The sequence below is a fragment of the Caretta caretta genome, chromosome 10 (genome assembly GCF_965140235.1).
Source record: "Caretta caretta isolate rCarCar2 chromosome 10, rCarCar1.hap1, whole genome shotgun sequence".
In the NCBI taxonomy this organism is placed as follows: domain Eukaryota; kingdom Metazoa; phylum Chordata; order Testudines; family Cheloniidae; genus Caretta; species Caretta caretta.
Genome location: NC_134215.1, coordinates 19719639 through 19739232, shown reverse-complemented (window position 1 = coordinate 19739232; position 19594 = coordinate 19719639).

Sequence of the window (19594 nt, the reverse complement as noted above, 5' to 3'; positions counted from 1 at the left end):
GAATTGTAGTTCCCAAAGGGGTCAGGTGACTGTGGGAAACGGGGCTAGGCTATAAAAAGGCTGCTTGTGGTTGAAAATGAAGGGAGTTATGGTGTCTCTTTATGATGAGTGGATGAAGGAGCCTGGGTAGGGGCTGTAGTTAGAAGCTGGATAAAAGGCCAGGATGAGGCCTAGGGAAACCTGAGGATGGAACCTGAGCTGGGCTGTCTGAAAGAAGCCTAAGGAGAGCTGGTAAGCCTTTCAGTTTTTAACGCTAATCAGTCACTCTGAACTTCTTGAACCCTAAGTAACTGGACCTTGTTCAAGTTACTACAAATAACCACCATTTGGTTGGAAAACTAGATAGTAGCTTGGGGACTTGATTATTGCGGAACTAAGTTTTACTTACAAAATTGCAAGCTTTTTACTGTGGAATCCTTTGAAGACTAAATATGCTCACAAGTGAATTGCGTCTTATGTGGTTTTTTGCATTTAATTTTGAAACACCTGTGTAGTATTTTTTCAGCTGTCTTTTTGTTGTTGTTCTTTTTTCCCCTCCACCCCCTTATCCCTGGGAGGCGTGAACAGTAAATTGGTTTAGGTTTGAGGGGGAAATTGCAACAACCCTACTATTTACACACTGTCATGGCCTACTGTGATTTGGTGGAGTACTTGCTCCAGCAGGTGGTATTGCCACCTGTGGCTGAACATCATATTGTACTGTACATATAGTGTAAGGTGCCACAAGTACTCCTGTTCTTTTTTGTATATTGTACTGCCATGTCATTCTCAGATCCTTCTTTTGATCCTTCCCTCTGTGTACATGTTCTGGGGACTGGCCAAAGATTTTTCTCTGACTCAGTTCTCTGTGAAAACACAAAGAAAACTCATACAAATCAAACATTAGAACAGTGATATTTCCACTGCCTGGTTGCTCATTTAGTTATGAATATGATAAACCTTAAACTACAGCAGCTTCAATATGAAGTAAATTATCTGTGTGTAGCAAATTAAAATTAGACACATTCTCAAGGCTGGGAATTTATCCAGATAGAGAATGAAATTTGCTTCCGATCAAAGTGCAGTTCTACTCTCCTGGGTTTAGAATTGGCTGTCCTCCGTTCTGGAGAGGCATTGATTTGACAACCATGGAAAAGCATTGAATTCTCATTCCATAGTCCAGCTGCGGAGCAGTTTTGCTGAAGCGAGAGCAATTGAGAAGACACTTGTTCCATTGGTTAAAATATCGGGTGAAATCCTCACCCCACTGAAGTTGATGGGGGAATTTTTCCATTGCCTTCAGTGGGGTCAGGATTTCACCCATTGACATAAGTCTGTAACAGTTCATACAAATAGTTAATTTAAAACACACTTGCATTGTGGGGAGTCCGAGATGTTCGTTTCTCCATTTCCTTTTAATAGCGAAACCAAGTAAGAATAGGAACAGCTGAAGTGGAGCGCATAAGTGAAATCAACAGGCTTACATTTAAAAAGGAGAGACCCTGCCCCTTTCATAGGATGTGTGTATGTATCCAAAACTGTAGGTTGTTTTGATGGTTTTCAGAAGTAATTGCTTTATCTATAATCTAGACTATGGAATAAGACTCTGGTAGAAAATGGAGGCAGCATGGTCTACTGTCTAGAGCACTGGCCTGGGAAGTGGGACCTGGGCTCTTATCCTTAACCTGCTCTTTGACCTTGTGCTTCTGTTTCCCGTCCTACCCTTTGCCTGTATTGGGCATCTAGACTGCAAACTCTTTGGAGCAGGAGCTATCCTCTCACTGTGTTTCTAAAATGCTTGGCATCATGAAGTCTGGTCTTGGTCACGGAAGGTGGGTGTCTCCAGATGCTACTAGAATATAAATCACCATAGCATGCTTCAGCCATTAGTGTATGGAAAGATACACTGTGAAAACAGCTGAGATATCCATCTTAATGATAATGGAAACTGATGCAGGGAAACCTGCAAACTGGGATTGTTTTTCTTATTATATTTCTGTGGGATTTTTGTCCTTCCTGATCATACTCTTCAGGATATAATGTATGAACTATTCAAGGAGTAAAAGGTTTTACCACATACTGTGTGGATCAAATCCCCATGTGGCTTACTCCCTATCTCTCATAAATGCATAGTTTGTGTTTCCAATGGCTTTGACAGAATATTCAGAAGTTGCCAGAACTTCCAGCTTCAACTCTGAGTCCAGAGGGAAGAATTTTGAGCTGATAATGCAGTAGGTTGCGCTTACATTACTTTCTGATACTGCACCAATTATTTTACAACCTACCCAGCCACTGGCCTTGAGACTGTCAATAGAAAGCATATCAGAATGAATCTGATGGCATTTGAGTGTCCCTTAATTGTTTTGCAATGCTGCTTTCCCCTTGGCAATTTGAAAGATGGAGGATGTGCAGGAGAGGAAGGTCTGAAAGATAAAGTCAAATGAAGCATTCTGTTCTGAAAGAAAGAATGGGAGCCCTGGGATCAGCCCCACACTGTTAAATTTATTGTGGCCTGGATTGTGTCTTTAGGCATAATCCTAGCAACAGGTGTTGTGAAAGCTCCCTTCCCTTAGTGGTAGCCCATTTGGTGTGTCTCGGCCATCTTTGAAGTACAGTGGTGTGTTGGCTCTCCCCTTGCTCCAGGGGCATGATTTGCTGCTGGCTTACACCTTTGAAGCCAGAACCAACTCTCCACCTATTCCTTGCTCTCTTCATGTCCCTGGCTAGCTCTGGTGTGGAGTAAGTGGGCTAAGTCCTGTGCATTTGGACTCGAGGAGGTCCTGGCAGCATCCGCAGGGCTGTAAGGGGGTCCTTACGGACATGTGTTGTCCAAGTCATAATCTATCCTGCTAACACACAAGATTTCGAAAGCCATGACGTCCTCCCTTCACGGTCTGCTTTTACAAATGAGAAAACTTACTTGGGTCCTGATTCAGCAAGGACTTAAGCACATGCTTCAGTGGCTGGCGGAATAGGCAGGGACTTATGCACTCAAGTCCCATTGATTCTTTTGCTGAACTGGGGCCTTGGACTTACTGTCCCGTCTCTTTCGTTTGCTGATTAAACCTTCTCCTTGAATATAACTGTCATAACTATAAAGGGAAGGGTAAACACCTTTAAAATCCCTCCTAGCCAGAGGAAAAACCCTTTCACCTGTAAAGGGTTAAGAAGCTAGGATAACCTCGCTGGCACCTGACCAAAATGATCAATGAGGAGACAAGATACTTTCAAAGCTGGAGGGGCGCGAGGGAGAAACAAAGGGTTCTCTCTGTCTGTGTGATGCTTTTGCCAGGAACAGAAAAGGAATGGAGTCTTAGAACTTAGTAAGTAATCTAGCTAGATATGCCTTAGATTCTGTTTTGTTTAAATGGCTGAATGGAATGTATATTCCTGTTTTTGTGTCTTTTTGTAACTTAAGGTTTTGCCTAGAGGGATTCTCTATGTTTTGAATCTGATTACCCTGTAAAGTATTTACTATCCTGATTTTACAGAGGTGATTCTTTTACTTTTTCTTCAATTAAAATTCTTCTTTTAAGAACCTGATTGCTTTTTCATTGTTCTTAAGATCCAAGGGGTTTGGTCTGTGTTCACCGATGCAAATTGGTGAGGATGTTTATCAAGCCTTCCCCAGGAAAGGGGGTGTAGGGTTTGGGAGGATTTTGGGGGGGAAAGACGTTTCCAAGCTGGCTCTTTCCCTGTTATATATTTGTTAGACGCTTGGTTGTGGCAGCAATAAAGTCCAAGGGCAAAAGGTAAAATAGTTTGTACCTTGGGGAAGTTTTAACCTAAGCTGGTAAAAATAAGCTTAGGGGGTTTTTCATGCAGGTCCCCACATCTGTACCCTAAAGTTCAGAGTGGGGAAGGAACCTTGACAATAACTTTCCCACTATTTTGTTCGGACTAAAATAAATACTTGGTATGCATGTATATTTATGTTCTTATCCCATCCGCTGGTGCGGAAGTCAGCATTAATCTTATCCAGTATGTTTGCAGGGATTGGTTACACAAAAACCCAAACCAGTACAGCATGATGGGAAAGTGAAGGGGAGTGTAAAATATTCCTGACATGAATAGAAACAAATGTAAAAAGTGACCCCCATCTCACTTTCCAGAATCCACCATACAACTTATCTGGTCTCTGGGAACTTGGAGTTGAATTCAACTTCAGACATCATCTTCTTGGCCTCAGACTTACAGCTTAAGGAGTAAGTCTATTACCAAAGAAACAAAGGGCCAACGTTACCACCTTGTACCACAAGTGCAGTTTTTAATCCTGCAAAAAGAAATTTCACCCTGAGTTTCCCTGTAACCACTTTGATTGCATTAGTGTAAAGCACCAATAAAAATACTAGCCAAATGGCCAGCCAAGAGACAGAAGGTGGTCAGCTCCTCCTGAATTGCTTATTTAAACTAAACAAGGGGCATGAAACTGAAAACAGAAAATCAGACAAAATCTGGGTAAACAACCCTATTGCTAATAGACCCATAACATAAAAACTCAAAAAGCATCCTCCCACCTGGCACTGAGTGGTTCCACCCTTACCTCTGCCTAGATAAGTTTCTCCACCTCGTTTGGTCTTTGCTCTTTGTCAGAAGTTTGCAGTTAAATAGGTGGTAACAAAACCAAACATCACAGAACGTTTTTAAGAGTCCATGGGCCTGTGTGCCTCCCAGATTGCAGCTTTTCTCCTATCCGATGGTTGTGATAACAGTTTATTCCTTGCAGTTTGGAGATGTCAAAGGGCTTGTTGCTCCCTAGAGGAAAACTTGGAATTGTCACTGTTTGTAAAGTGTTCAGGGGAGATAAATGTACTATTCTCTTAAAAACTCCAGCACCTTGGTGCATGAGTGTTGAAGTTAAGCATTTAAAAGTCAGGCAATGACAAAGTTAAGTTTGTACATACAACCTTTACTCTGCCCACCTGTGCATTGTGTCCCTGTCCTTAATTACATGATTAATAATAGAAATGTCAATTTTTTTATGATTACTACATATACACAATTAACTATTCTTATGCAGTAGACTACAGACTAAATATGACAGTACATCCTTTAAACACTTACTGCACGTGTAACTCTACTCATATTAAACTTCGTGGGACTGCTCATGTGCGTAAATACTTGGAAGGATGAGTCCCCAGTTAGCTTTATAGTTCATGGTACCACCCCTTAAACTGCATCTAATAGAGGCTATGCTGATGGTTGGAGAAAAGTTGTGTACATGACAGCTGACTAAAGGCAGATCCCTGTGCCCATACAGAGCCCCAGTGATGCCTATGGCTCTATACAAAGCATGCTCCCTACAGTCCTAAGTCAATCAAAGCAAAGCCAGGTCTCTCCACAATACTCACGAGAACTAGGTTGTCACAGTCCTTGCAGAGCTTTGCAGGGGTGTAAGGAAGAAAGAGTGATTGCTGGAGTAAGGGTAGTCCAGATTGTGGCAGCTGGCACTACTTGCTCAATTCCCACCCCCATGCACAAGTAGGCAGGGAGAATGGGGAGTAGAAGGAGCTCTGGCATTGTCCCTCCCCTACTCGCTGACTGGATTAGCTGTCTGGGCATATGGACAGGAGTAATTTGCTGACCAGAAGGAGTGAAGTAATTTTTTCCTTTCGCAGGGCACAGGAGAAGCTGGGTGAAATTATGACTTGGAGTCACTGTTTCTTCTGTGGTCCTCTCCTGATGTGGTGCAGTTACATGCTGACCTCCATTCAAGGTAGGCTGTGATGTTAGTCTAGCTATTGGCAATGGCTCTGTCCTTGACACATTTCAATTTCCCACCTTCAGTCATTTATGCTCTAACGCTATATTTAAAAACAAACAAAATCCCAACCAACCTCCCCCACCAGGCAAATGGTTGAACCTGCCACGTGAGTTCCCAAACATTCTAGAAAGTTGTCTTCAGACAAAAAGAAAAGGAGTACTTGTGGCACCTTAGAGACTAACCAATTTATTTGAGCATGAGCTTTCGTGAGCTACAGCTCACTTCATCGGATGCATACCGTGGAAACTGCAGCAGACTTTATATACACATAGAGATCATGAAACAATACCTCCTCCCACCCCACTGTCCTGCTGGTAATAGCTTATCTAAAGTGATCATCAGGTTGGGCCATTTCCAGCACAAATCCAGGTTTTCTCACCCTCCACCCCCCCCCCCACACACAAACTCACTCTCCTGCTGGTAATAGCCCATCCAAAGTGACAACTCTCTACACAATGTGCATGATAATCAAGGTGGGCCATTTCCTGCACAAATCCAGGTTCTCTCACCCCCCTCCAAAAAACACACACACAAACTCACTATCCTGCTGGTAATAGCTCATCCAAAGTGACCACTCTCCCTACAATGTGCATGATAATCAAGGTGGGCCATTTCCAGCACAAATCCAGGCTTTCTCACCCCCCCCCCCTTTTCCCGGGGACACACACACAAACTCACTCTCCTGCTGGCAATAGCTCATCCAAACTGACCACTCTCCAAGTTTAAATCCAAGTTTAACCAGAACATCGGGGGGGGGGGGGGGGTAGGAAAAAACAAGGGGAAATAGGCTATCTGGCATAATGACTTAGCCACTCCCAGTCTCTATTTAAGCCTAAATTAATAGTATCCAATTTGCAAATGAATTCCAATTCAGCAGTTTCTCGCTGGAGTCTGGATTTGAAGTTTTTTTGTTTTAAGATAGCGACCTTCATGTCTGTGATTGCGTGACCAGAGAGATTGAAGTGTTCTCCGACTGGTTTATGAATGTTATAATTCTTGACATCTGATTTGTGTCCATTTATTCTTTTACGTAGAGACTGTCCAGTTTGACCAATGTACATGGCAGAGGGGCATTGCTGGCACATGATGGCATATATCACATTGGTGGATGTGCAGGTGAACGAGCCTCTGATAGTGTGGCTGATGTGATTAGGCCCTGTGATGGTGTCCCCTGAATAGATATGTGGGCACAGTTGGCAACGGGCTTTGTTGCAAGGATAAGTTCTTGGGTTAGTGGTTCTGTTGTGTGGTATGTGGTTGTTGGTGAGTATTTGCTTCAGGTTGCGGGGCTGTCTGTAGGCAAGGACTGGCCTGTCTCACAAGATTTGTGAGAGTGATGGACGCTCTTGCCAGTCAGCAACAACTGTGGGCAGAGACAGAAACCTGGCTGTTCTAAAAACTGATGACTCTCTGGCACTGCTCCCTGCCAGCTACAGTTATTAAAAATATGCTGAAGTAGCACCATCCAGCAGCTTGAAATGTTTCAGACGGCGTGATGATAACCCATCCGCACCTATCCTCCTCATAGCATGGCAGAAACGAAAAAACCACGGTGTTCTGAGGAAAAGGTGGGAAAGTTTCTTGTTACCTTGCACCTAAATCAATATTAGCCTGTCTGGGCTGGGGGAGAGGGAGCTTTTGAAGAACTTTTGCTGCATATCTGAGGGTTGAACGCTCAGCAAGCTTCTGAGACGGAGTTCTGATAGGAATGAAACACTAGCCTTTCCAGAGTTAGAAATGTCATGGAGGCATGCTGTAGCCATGGGGAGGAAAATGAGAAAGAGAGAGACTTTATTTAGAGCAAAGACAAAGAGTTTACTGAATTTGAAACAGTTTAATTTTAAAGTTACTCCTGGGAACTGGCATAACTGCTATTTAGAAATGGGAAAACTAATTCTGCAAAGACTTACGCATATGCATTACTCATGTAAGTAGACCTACTCTACTATTCTCATGTGTAACTTTACCCAGGTGTTTAAGGCCTTGTCAACATGCACAGGTTTGAACTGCACTGGTACAGGTAAACAGTACATCCCTTTCCCTAGTGTGGCCGCAGTTACACTGGTATAACTTGGGCCTTGTCTACGCTAGAAAGGGTTTACTAGCAAATCTTCCTCGTGGAGATACATCTTATACCTGCAAAAGTTCTTTTATACCTGGTCCCTGAAGGAAATAAGCTAAAGGAATTTTTGTCAGTATAAATGCATCTACTTTTGCTGGCTTAGCTATGCTGGTCAGGGGTATGACTTTTTTCACACTCTTAACAGACATAGCTTGCCAGTAAAACGTTTAAGTGTAGAAGAGGCCTAAGCTTCTTGGGAGAGGAGTGTCTGTGTCTGTCCAGTCCCTAGCAAAACTGGGTCCAGTCTATGATTGGGTGCTATGGAAATACAAGTGATAACTGCTTACGTCAATGGTTGTACTGCTATCACTACTTTGGTAAAAACATCACACCCCTGACCAGCATAGTTATTCTACGTCTACTGTGTGTAGACCAGGCTTAAGTCTTCTCAGAATCGGAGTCAAAAGCAGCTTTGACCAGCTGCCAGTCATTAATGAAAGCCCCATGTAAACATTATAGTTTCATTATCTGTGCAGTTTAGGCAAAGTAAATCATCAACTTAATTATGACACTTTTACTTGAAACTTTATAATTACTGGCTTTACACTGAACACGTAATGCTATAACTGAAATGAACTGGAGGAAAAAAGTTCTCCCTCTTTCTGTTGGTTTACATTGTGAATTTGGCAGTGCTTGGTCTCAGTTTGTTAGTGAGTGCTATCAGATGGATTAGAGTAACAGCACATGATTTACAGTCCCAGGCCAACTTAACTGGACGATTCCTGTCCACATAAGCAGGTGATATAGTTAAGTGATATCCACCTGAGTGGAGACTACTATAGGCAGACACATGCACTGCAGGAGGCACGAACAGACACGTGGATTGGCCTGATTTTTTCAGAGCTGCTAAGCATGAACAGCCCTTGTTGACTTCACCTGAAATTGTGAATGCACAGCACCTCTTAAAATTGGGCCGGAAGAGTTTCTCTGAATCCTTCTTGAAGGCCAAAAAACCCAACATCAGACTGGCACTTACTTCTCATCAGAAAAATCCATTTAATTCTATCTCTGAAGTGAGTCGACAGATTCCCTCTTGTGTGGGAGCTTGTGGTATTGTTGATAAGGTGCAGTAGAGGATGGCAATCCCTCTCATATTTGACAACTGGTCAGAGAACCTGCCTGTCTGCTGTTTGATCCTACAGCCCCAGACACCAAATCCGCTGTAGGGTGTAAGATTATTATTTAAACCAGTGTATTGCCATGAACAAGCCAGTGTTTTAGAACAGACCTGAGAGGTAGTTTAGTCTGTCTTTGATATCCTGTTCTGCTGGCATCTGAGAGCAGCAGACAGTATTACCAAGTGTCCAAACGGATTATTCTATTCAGCCAATGAGCCCTCTTCTGGAGGGAAGCTATGCCAAAATAAGAGCTGCAACAGGAGCCACTTGATGAGGAAAATGCCAAACTCATCTCTGGAGCATTTTGTCTGTGGATAAACACTAATGTGTTTAGACCTTAAACAAAAAATTTGTGAAATCCTATTATAGGTTTAATGATGCAAGGAAGAGACATGCATCAAAAAGCTTCCCGAAAAGTCTGCAGAGCCTGTCTGTGGATAATCCCCATTACAATGTGTCGTGTTACAATGTGCGGTCAAACTGGTCAGGTGTAATGTGCGTTAGCAGAGCTGCTGCATAGGGAGAAGGTTGCCCATCCACAGCAGAAATGGATCAATATCAAAACCTTGGATTTCAAACCCCTCCTTTAAGAACGCCGGGTAATCCTAGTGCTGGAACCAAATTCTATGTATGAAGGTCAGTGCCCTGCTTTAGTTCATAATATCATAGTTTCTCCTTTTTTGTTCCCTAAAACAATGACACTTAAGACAGTTTCTCTATGTATGCAGCAACATCATAACACTACAGTCTGAGCATTAAAACAATGCTAAATATGAACATGATAAATGCTAACAATTGATTGACCTCTTGCAGCTAATTTTATTAGTAATCATAATCTTTATCACCAACAAAGCATAGTTATTTGGGTAAAGACTTTTTTCTGATGACAATTGTCAGATACTTTTGCAGGGAGTTTTAGACTCGGAAATTAAGTGCAGATGGGATCATCATGATTATCTAGTCTGACAGCCTTTACATCGCAGGCCACAGAACCTCGCTCACCCACTCCTGTAACAGACCCATAACTGCTGGCTGAGTTGCTGAAGTCCTCAAATCAAATCAAGTCCTCAAGTTAGAGAATCCACTAATTTAAATCTGTAAGTGACCCGTGCCCCATGCTGCAGAGGAAGGCAAAAAGCCGCCAGGGTCTCTGCAAATCTGACCGGGAGGAAAATTTCTTCCTAACCCCAGATATGGTGGTCAGTTGAGTCCCGTGAATTTTGGCCATAGCCAGACACCAGGAAAGAATTCTCTGTAGTAACTCAGCACGTTCCCCATCTAGTGTGCCATCACTGGCCATTGGGGAATATTTGTTACTAGCAGTCACAGATTGGCTATATACTATTGTAGGCAGTCCCATCAGACCATCCCCTCCATAAACTTATCAAATTCAGTCTTGAAGCCAGTTAGGTTTTTTTGCCCTCCACAGCTCCCCTTGGAAGGCTGTTTCAGAACTTTACTCCTCTATAGTTCATCTAATTTCAAGCTTAAATTTGTTGATGGCCAGTTTGTTTGTGTGTCAACATTGGTGCAACATTTTAATTCTATTGAAAAGACACAAAGGTAGTTGGACTACTCTAACTTAAAGTTAAGACTCTAATGCATGTCCCCTAATGAAAGGAGGCTGATACCTTCTCACGCAGTGTGTCTCAGTGGGCGTATCATGTGGTCATGGGACAGCGGGTATGATCACCATGCATTGCTATGTGCAGGCTAAAGGGTGTGAGGTAGAGAAGGAATCTGAGGGTTTCAAAGGTGGTTAAGGAAGTTAGAATTCCATTGAAAACCAAAGGGGGTTGAGCACCAAACTCCCTTAGGCCCCTTAGAAAATACCAGATGTAATGTCTGTTTGGTAAGGTTTTAGTCAGCCCTTTGCTGGTATAGGCGCATGCTTTCTGTGGCTTGACTATGATATGCATGGTGGAATGTATGAATGAATGTTTAACTGCATGATGAAAGCAATGATTCAAATCTAGGGCTGTGATTATGGGACTGTGTAAGTTGAGATGCTGTAGCATATGAGCCCTTTTGACACTGAATTATGTTGTCAGATGATGCACACTCCCTTCTGCAACCCAGAGAAGAATGGTTGGAAAGTTTCATTGAGTGCTTTATTGGCCAACTGACAGTGGTGGCTGATAATACTGCGATGCTTGTGATGAGGATAACAGAGCTGCAAAGAAAAAAGGAGCAAAGAAGGTAATTTACACTTGCAAGGACAAGGACAAAATATACAAATCATACTGGAGATAAAGAAATGCTCAGGCTTATGATGGCAGTGTGTTTGGGGTACATGATGTTACCACAAGATACAGTAGCTCATCTATCTTGCTGTGAAATGCACAGACTAGACACATCAGTTTTGAAAACAATTCTGAACCACAAGAGCGAGGGAAAATAATTTTGCAATGTACTTAGTTCTACTAATGAACTAAGATAGTGAAGACTGAAATACTGAGTAGAGAATGCACTATATGTGCAGTCTATTGGCACATTAGCCTTGAGTCTTCCTCTTTTATGGTTGATGCACAGGCAGGATTATATCATAACAAAGTATGGTACTGGTAATACAAGGCAGTTTCTCAATGGGTGTCAATTGTTGAAGCTTCACTGAAGTCAATAATGCTACACCAATTTACACCAGCTAAAAATCTGGTCTTAAAATTTTGGGTTGTGTCAAGTTAGATTAGTTCACGTTTGTTCCCATTGCTGTTGATGGACCATGATCTGAATAGAGTGGCAATCTTGTCTCCATGCTGAACAAAGAGGGAGCGTGTAGGTAATTTTGTTTGGAGGTTTTGTGGTGGGCAAACAGCGTGTTGAGGATAAACCACAAATCTCATAAAGTCACACTTTTTTTTTTTTATCCAGGATTCAAAAGGTTACAAATTATACATGACACCATTACATTTTAGTGCTCTCAACGTACAGTACTACATGGATTGAAAGATGCGTATCTGTTCATCTTCAAGTGTGCACATAATCCCTTTCATTGTTCGTGTGAGTTACACAGTAAATGCATTAAGAGGAGAATAGAATTCTGGAACCATTTCCTGCTAATCTAAAGATGGAGAAGGGAGTGGAGAGGGTTAAAGCTAGAAGCAAAGTTTAAATTAATGGGAAAAAAACCCTTTCATTAAAAAGTTTGATTCTGTAGACAAAGAATAGTTGGTTTTCACCCTACAAAATGTGTTAAACTTTTAATAGTTCTATGAAAAATACCCCATTCCGATGAATAATACTTCTAATTTTCAAATTGACTGTATTGAGAACATTTAGCAAAGAATGAATAATAGAATTCATTATCTTGATTTTTCTTAAAACTGGAATTGCTGAAGCCTATCCCCCATTACTGTATCATATAGTTTTTTTAAAAACCCATAATTAACAGGCCTGACATTTTATTTGTTCTAAAGTTGAAAAAAACTTCATTTTGTTAATATTCACAGTGTAATTTCCCTAGTCACCTTTTTCAGTGAAAAATGTTTACCACAAATAATGTTATGTATGTAGCAGAAAAGTTAAAAGAATTGAATTTTGCCCTCAAGTGTGTTGTTAGCATGCTCTTCTTGAATACATTAGTTGGCTGATCTATTAGATGTACAAGGTGTTGTACTCAGTTGTTATTGCTTGCTTAAATTACTCCATAATGAAAACTAAACATTGTACAGAAGATTAATCAGTTAGGTTTTGAGGACACTGAGGCTGGAGTGGGGAGGTGTACATTTCATATTCCTGCCTCAGTACGACTCTCTGAATAAAAGGGAGGCTCCTTCTTCTTTTCTTTGTCTGTCTTTGTCTTTTTTTTCTTTCTTCCTTTGAAACTCTAGCTATTGCTGGCTATAGTCCTGCTGCAACTTTTATATAGTCCAGGGACAATACTGTGAATGTTTGAAATGAATAGACACTGCCATTTACTTTTTTTAAAGGACCTATTTTAAATAACATAGTGGCTCCAGGACTGGATTTGGGTAGGGTCTACTGGAGCAGAAACAGAACCACTTGAATTCCAGGATACAGGCTTCAGTGGCCTAGCAAGTATTCTGGGTCAGGTTTTAACCCCAGACTGAAATGTGGAGGCCACACAAAGCAGTGACAGTGGGGAGAGAAAGATGAACCGCTCAGAAAATAGGGAAAGCTATATCACAGGGAGCTGGAGAAATGTTTCTTCTGGCTAAATACCAACTAGACATAGTGTGCAAATAAAACTTACTTTCTTATGAATTTTAAAATCTACATATGAAATGAAGATCATCAGAGTGTTAAGACTTTTCTGTTTTGAAAGAGTTTATTTGGTTAAAAAGTTGGGATCAACTACTTTACATCTGGGCTGGATCTACTGGGTTTATGATTCACAAAGGTTATTTTTACTTGCAGCTGTGGTCAGAGGCGGATTAGGGGTTTCTGAAGCCCTGGGCCAGACCAAGTGAGGGCCCCTTCCACCTGCAATCCCCCCAGCTCCTCCCAGCACTCCTGCCAGGGAAATGGAGTCGGGATGTGGGGGCTTGCCCCGTTCCACCCACCTGGCGCTCCTGCCGGGGAGTGTTTTACATCAATGCTGTTCCCTTAACTGTACTTATCTCATTTTAAAAAAATCAAGTTAGTCTGACAGGGTCTATTTTCCATAAACCTGTGTTGATTTGCATTAATTACATTACCCTCTCCTTTAGTTCTCTCTTTATTAATCAAGTCCTATATCAGCAGCTCCATTATCTTTCCCATGATCTAAGCCAGGCTGATAGGCCTGTAAATATCCATGTCATCTTGTGTACCTTCTTTTTTTTTTTTTTTTTTAAATTGGCATATTAGCTTTCTTCCAGTCTTCTGGAACTTCTCCAGTACTTCAAAAACACATTGAAAATGAACATTAATGGTCCAGAAAGTTAATCAAACAGCTCTTTTAAAACTCTTGGATATAAATTTATCAGGTCTGCTCTTTATAAAATGTTTAACTTTAGTAGCTTGTTTAACATTCCTCAGAATTACGAGTGGAATGGGAAGAGTGTTATCACCATATGATGAGACAATATCATTTGTTTTTACCTCAGATACAGAAATATTTATTGAACATTTCTGCTTTTTCTGCATTATTATTGATAATTCTACCATTTCCATCTAGTAATGGACCAATACCATTGTCAGAATTCTTTTTGTTCCTAATATATTTAAATGACTCCTCCTCATTGTCTTTAACCCTTCTAGCCATAGATTTTTCCTTGTGTACCTTTTGCTTCCCTTATCAATTTTCTACACTTCCTAACTTCTGATTTATATTCATTTATCATCAACTTCCCCTTTCTTCCATCTGTTATAGCTATTTAATTTTTATAGCTGCCATCACTTCCCCTCTAAACCAAGTGAGTTTTTTAACCAGCACAGCCTTCTACCTTGATTGTGGCTTTTTGGACATCTAGTAATGTGTTCTTAAATTATCTCACTTCTTATTCACATTTTTTTCTGATTAAGTTCTTCATTGCAGCTGATGTGGCTCATAATTGTTTCATCTTTGTGAAATTGGCCTTGGAAACAGATAATGCCATTTTTGACAGAGTGACACTTCCCCCTCCCCTTTTGCCCATCCTTCCTAAATAGGTTATAATTATTAATTTTTTTTAACATTCCAATCATGCAAACCATCCTACCAGGTTTCAGTAATACCAACTAGATTGAATTAATGCTCATAAATGAGCAATTCCAATTCCCCTCGTTTGTTACCTCCTAGTGCTGGTGTAGAGGCAATTCAAGAACTATTACTTCTCTTCATGTCCTTTGGTTCTTGATTAATTTAGTTCTCAACATCTCAGTTTTGTGCTAAGTGACTTCTCATATCATCCCTCTTTATACCTTCCCCTTTTGTTATTAGTTTAACATCCTTCTGACTACTCTAGCCAGCCTGTCCACAAGGAGGTTGGTCTGCCTTCTACTGAGGCAGAGGCCATCCAAACTATACAGCTCCATCTCTTCCTAGAAGGTGGACTAATGTTCCACAAAGCCAAAACTCTCTACCCTAAATCACTTACTAGCCAGCAGTTGGACCAATGTTCCACAAAACCAAAGCTCTCTATTCTATACCACTTACCTAGCCAGCAGTTCACTTCCAGAATCTTCTTGTGTGTCTCCCTTTGTTCCTGGGACATGACAGATCTCAGAACATCACTTGGACATTCTTCTTCAACATGCATCTGAGTTTCTCTGAAACCATCTACACTCTGCAAGATATCCCGTAATGCAGTGTCGTTACTGTCAGTCTGACCCATGAACCTGGCTGTCAATTAAAGGTCTTTAGCATGTGTAAGTTATGACTGGGAACGAAATGTGTTATACATACATCGATGCAGCTTAATATCTGTGGAGATGTAAGTTCATTTCCGGAGACATAACACACTATTTATGTTTGCATGTTTGTAGAGCTAGATCCCCAGCTGGTGTAAATCAGCATAGCTCCACTGAAATTACACCATCTGAGGATTTTGCCTCATACTTTCTTGCTGAGCTAACTGAATTGGGGATCTCTAACAGGATCAAAGAAGATAAAGTGCACAACATTCAAATGAGCCTTTCTAGCAATTTGGCTTAACTCAAGCTGAAGAGCTAATAAAAAATTGTCTCCATGTTGCTGAGTATTATTAAAGATGTTTCATATCTGAACAGCTGTGAAGGATTAGTAACAGTAAAAATAAATTATACGTAAAATCAAAAGGGAGCTTATATATTGCTTCCACCAAGCTGACATAGAGTAAAATAAAACCCATAAGATGTATCAATAGAATATATAATAATAATAAAATTATAATATTGCCCAGCAGTAGGTTGTATTTTAAATAAAATTAGTCTCACAACTTTAAAATGTCAGATAATAAACATCTTCATACACTAGAGGCTCATCTCACTTAACTCAGAAATATTAGGCATCTGTCTAATTGTAGGTTTCAGAGTAGCAGCCGTGTTAGTCTGTATCCGCAAAAAGAAAAGGAGGACTTGTGGCACCAGTACTCCTTTTCTTTTTGTCTAACTGTAATACTTTAACATACAGTGAAAAGACCCACGTGGAAACCAGAATAGTATGTTTCTTCTATTCATCCTATTGAATTATAATATTTGGGTCTCTCTCACCAAATGTTGCATTTTTTTGTATCTTATCTATAACTGTAAATTTTATTGAAACAAGAATACAGAATACAGATGACAGTAGTGTGCTATGTCTCAGGACAGTGACTAAAGTAAAGGCAGTTCATATGGCAAGACAGGTGCAAGTCAGTAACAAGGGTAGGTAAGCATAGACCTGCTCTTCTTTTTAAAGGCATTGTCCATCTATAACCATCTGTCACAGCTGATAGTGACCCACTGCTCCTCTCTATTTGATGGTGTGTAGGAGACCCAAATGGCATTAATTAAGTGGATATTGGACACAGGGCTCAATGAAGGGGGAATAAAACTATGTGGAATGTCATCACTGGCCCCTCTGTACAAGTCCACGTGGTACTCTGGGTATGTACTTGTGTTGTCAGCCCATGTTGCCACGTCTTATCCTAGTGAGGTAAATAGAAAGGAGCATAAACATTGCCAAATTAAATGTAAAAATGTAATAAGAAAAGCCAAAAAGGAGTTTGAAGAACAGCTAGCCAAAACCTCAAAAGGTAATAACAAAATGTTTTTTAAGTACATCATAAGCAGGAAGCCTGCTAAACAACCAGTGGAGCCCCTGGATGATCGAGATACAAAAGGAGCACTCAAAGACGATAAAGTCATCGCAGAGAAACTAAATGAATTCTTTGCTTCAATCTTCACGGCTAAGGATGTTAGGGAGATTCCCAAACCTGAGCTGTCTTTTGTAGGTGAGAAATCTGAGGAATTATCACAGATTGAAGTGTCACTAGAGGAGGTTTTGGAATTAATTGAGAAACTTAACAATAATAAGTCACCAGGACCAGATGCCATTCACCCAAGAGTTCTGAAAGAACTCAAATGTGAAATTGTGGAACTATTAACTATGGTTTGTCACCTGTCCTTTAAATCAGCTACTGTACCCAATGACTGGAAGATAGCTAATGTAATGCCAATATTTAAGAAGGGCTCTAGAGGTGATCCTGGCAGTTACAGACCGGTAAGTCTAATCTCGGTACCGGGCAAATTAGTTGAAACAATAGTAAAGAATAAAATTGTCAGACACATAGAAGAACATAAATTGTTGTGCAAAAGTCAGCATGGTACCTGTAAAGAGAGATCATGTCTTACTAATCTATTAGAGTTCTTTGAGGGGGACAACAAACATGTGGACAAGGGGGATTCACTGGACACAGTGTACTTAGATTTCCAGAAAGCCTTTGACAATGTCCCTCACCAAAGGCTCTTATGTAAATTAAGTTGTCATGGGGTAAGAGGGAAGATCTTTTCATGGATTGAGACCTGATTAAAAGACGGGGAACAAAGGGTAGGAATAAATAGTAAATTTTCAGAATGGATAGGGGTAACTAATGGTATTCCCCAAGGGTCAGTCCTAGGACCAATCCTATTCAACTTACTCATAAATGATCTGGAGAAAGGGGTAAACAGTGAGGTGGCAAAGTTTGCAGATGATACTAAACTGCTCAAGATAGTTAAGACCAAAGCAGACTGTGAAGAACTTCAAAAAGAACTCACAAAACTAAGTGATTAGGCAACAAAGTGGCAAATGAAATGTAATGTGGATAAATGTAAAGTAATGCACATTGGAAAAAATAATCCCTATACATACAATATGATGGGGGCTAATTTAGCTACAACTAACTAGGAGAAAGATCTTGGAGTCATTGTGGATAGTTCTGTGAAGACGTCCACGCAGTGTGTAGTGGCAGTCAAAAAAGCAAACAGGATGTTAGGAATCATTAAAAAAGGGATAGAGAATAAGACGGAGAATATCTTATTGCCCTTATATAAATCCATGGTACGCCCACATCTTGAATACTGCATACAGATGTGGTCCCCTCATCTCAAAAAAGATATACTGGCATTAGAAAAGGTTCAGAAAAGGGCAACTAAAATTATTAGGGTTTGACATGGGTCCCATATGAGGAGAGATTAAAGAGGCTAGGACTTTTCAGCTTGGGAAAAGAGGAGACTAAGGGGGGATATGACAGAGGTCTATAAAATCATGAGTGGTGTGGAGAAAGTGAATAAGGAAAAGTTATTTACTTGTTGCCATAATATAAGAACTAAGGGCCACCAAATGAAATTAATGGGCAGCAGGTTTAAAACAAATAAAAGGAAGTTGTTCTTCACTCAGCACACAGTCAACCTGTGGAACTCCTTGCCTGAGGAGGTTGTGAAGGCTAGGACTATAACAGGGTTTAAAAGAGAAGTGGATAAATTCATGGAGGTTAAGTTCATTAATGGCTATTAGCCAGGATGTGTAAGGAATGGTGTGCCTAGCCTCTGTTTGTCAGAGGGTGGAGATGGATGGCAGGAGAGAGATCACTAGATCATTACCTGTTAGGTTCACTCCCTCTGGGGCTCCTGGCATTGGCCACTGTCGGTAGACAGGCTACTGGGCTGGAAGGACCTTTGGTCTGACCCAGTATGGCCTTTCTTATGTCTTCACTGTTTTTAGCTAGCTAGAGTAAAGCGAGTGTAGGTATGTCTACCCAAGCTGCAATCACACTTTTGATTACAGTGACAACATAGATCACTGAGGCCCACAGTCAGCTCCAGGGATAAAGGCACGTCTGTAGTTCAGCATTAAACACTTGTGTTTTCATTTTAAAGACTTGTGTTCTTGCCTCGCTCACCTGGATAGCCCGATGCTTTAGCGTCTTACAACTTTGAGGTATGGAACTCCTGTATGGACTATACTATGTGATGAAGAGAAACTGATCTGTCTGAGCCCTTGGAGAAAGATATCGGATTTACATCACCACAACTGACATAATTCAGCTGTAGTAAAACCTGCAAATCATCAATAAAAGATGATACAGGAAGAAAATCTCTGGACTGGGAAAGTTCAATTCCCAGATCGACGAAAGACTTACTGTTTGACCTGGATAAATTGTTTCAACTCTCTGCTTAGCTCCTAATCTGTAAAGCAGGAATTATTATCCTCTTCTCCCACCTTTGTCTCATTTAGATTGTAAACTCTCTGGGAGTGGGGACTGTCTTTTTCTATGAGTGGTGCCTAGAGCAATGGGGCCCTAAGCTCTGTTGGAGGCCGATAGGAGCTACTGTTTATAATAAGAAATCTGGAAATCTCTATATTAAGTCATTCCTTCTAATACAAAATGTTAAGTCTCTGCCTTTAAAGCAGTTACTAAAATATTCCTGACGTGCAAGGGGGAAGAACATGTTTTCTCTCCACCTCACTGAAGAAGGCTATAAAAAATATGGATCCGGTTTCTCATCTGTATTCATCTCCCTTATGAAAAGGGTGGGAATTAGAGAATGTTAGCTACTAAAATATTCTGAAAAGAAAAGGAGTACTTGTGGCACCTTAGAGACTAACCAATTTATTTGAGCATGAGCTTTCGTGAGCCACAGCTCACTTCATCAGATGTGTACCGTGGAAACTGCAGCAGACTTTATATACACACAGAGAATATGAAACAATACCTCCTCCCACCCCACTGTCCTGCACGGCTGTTC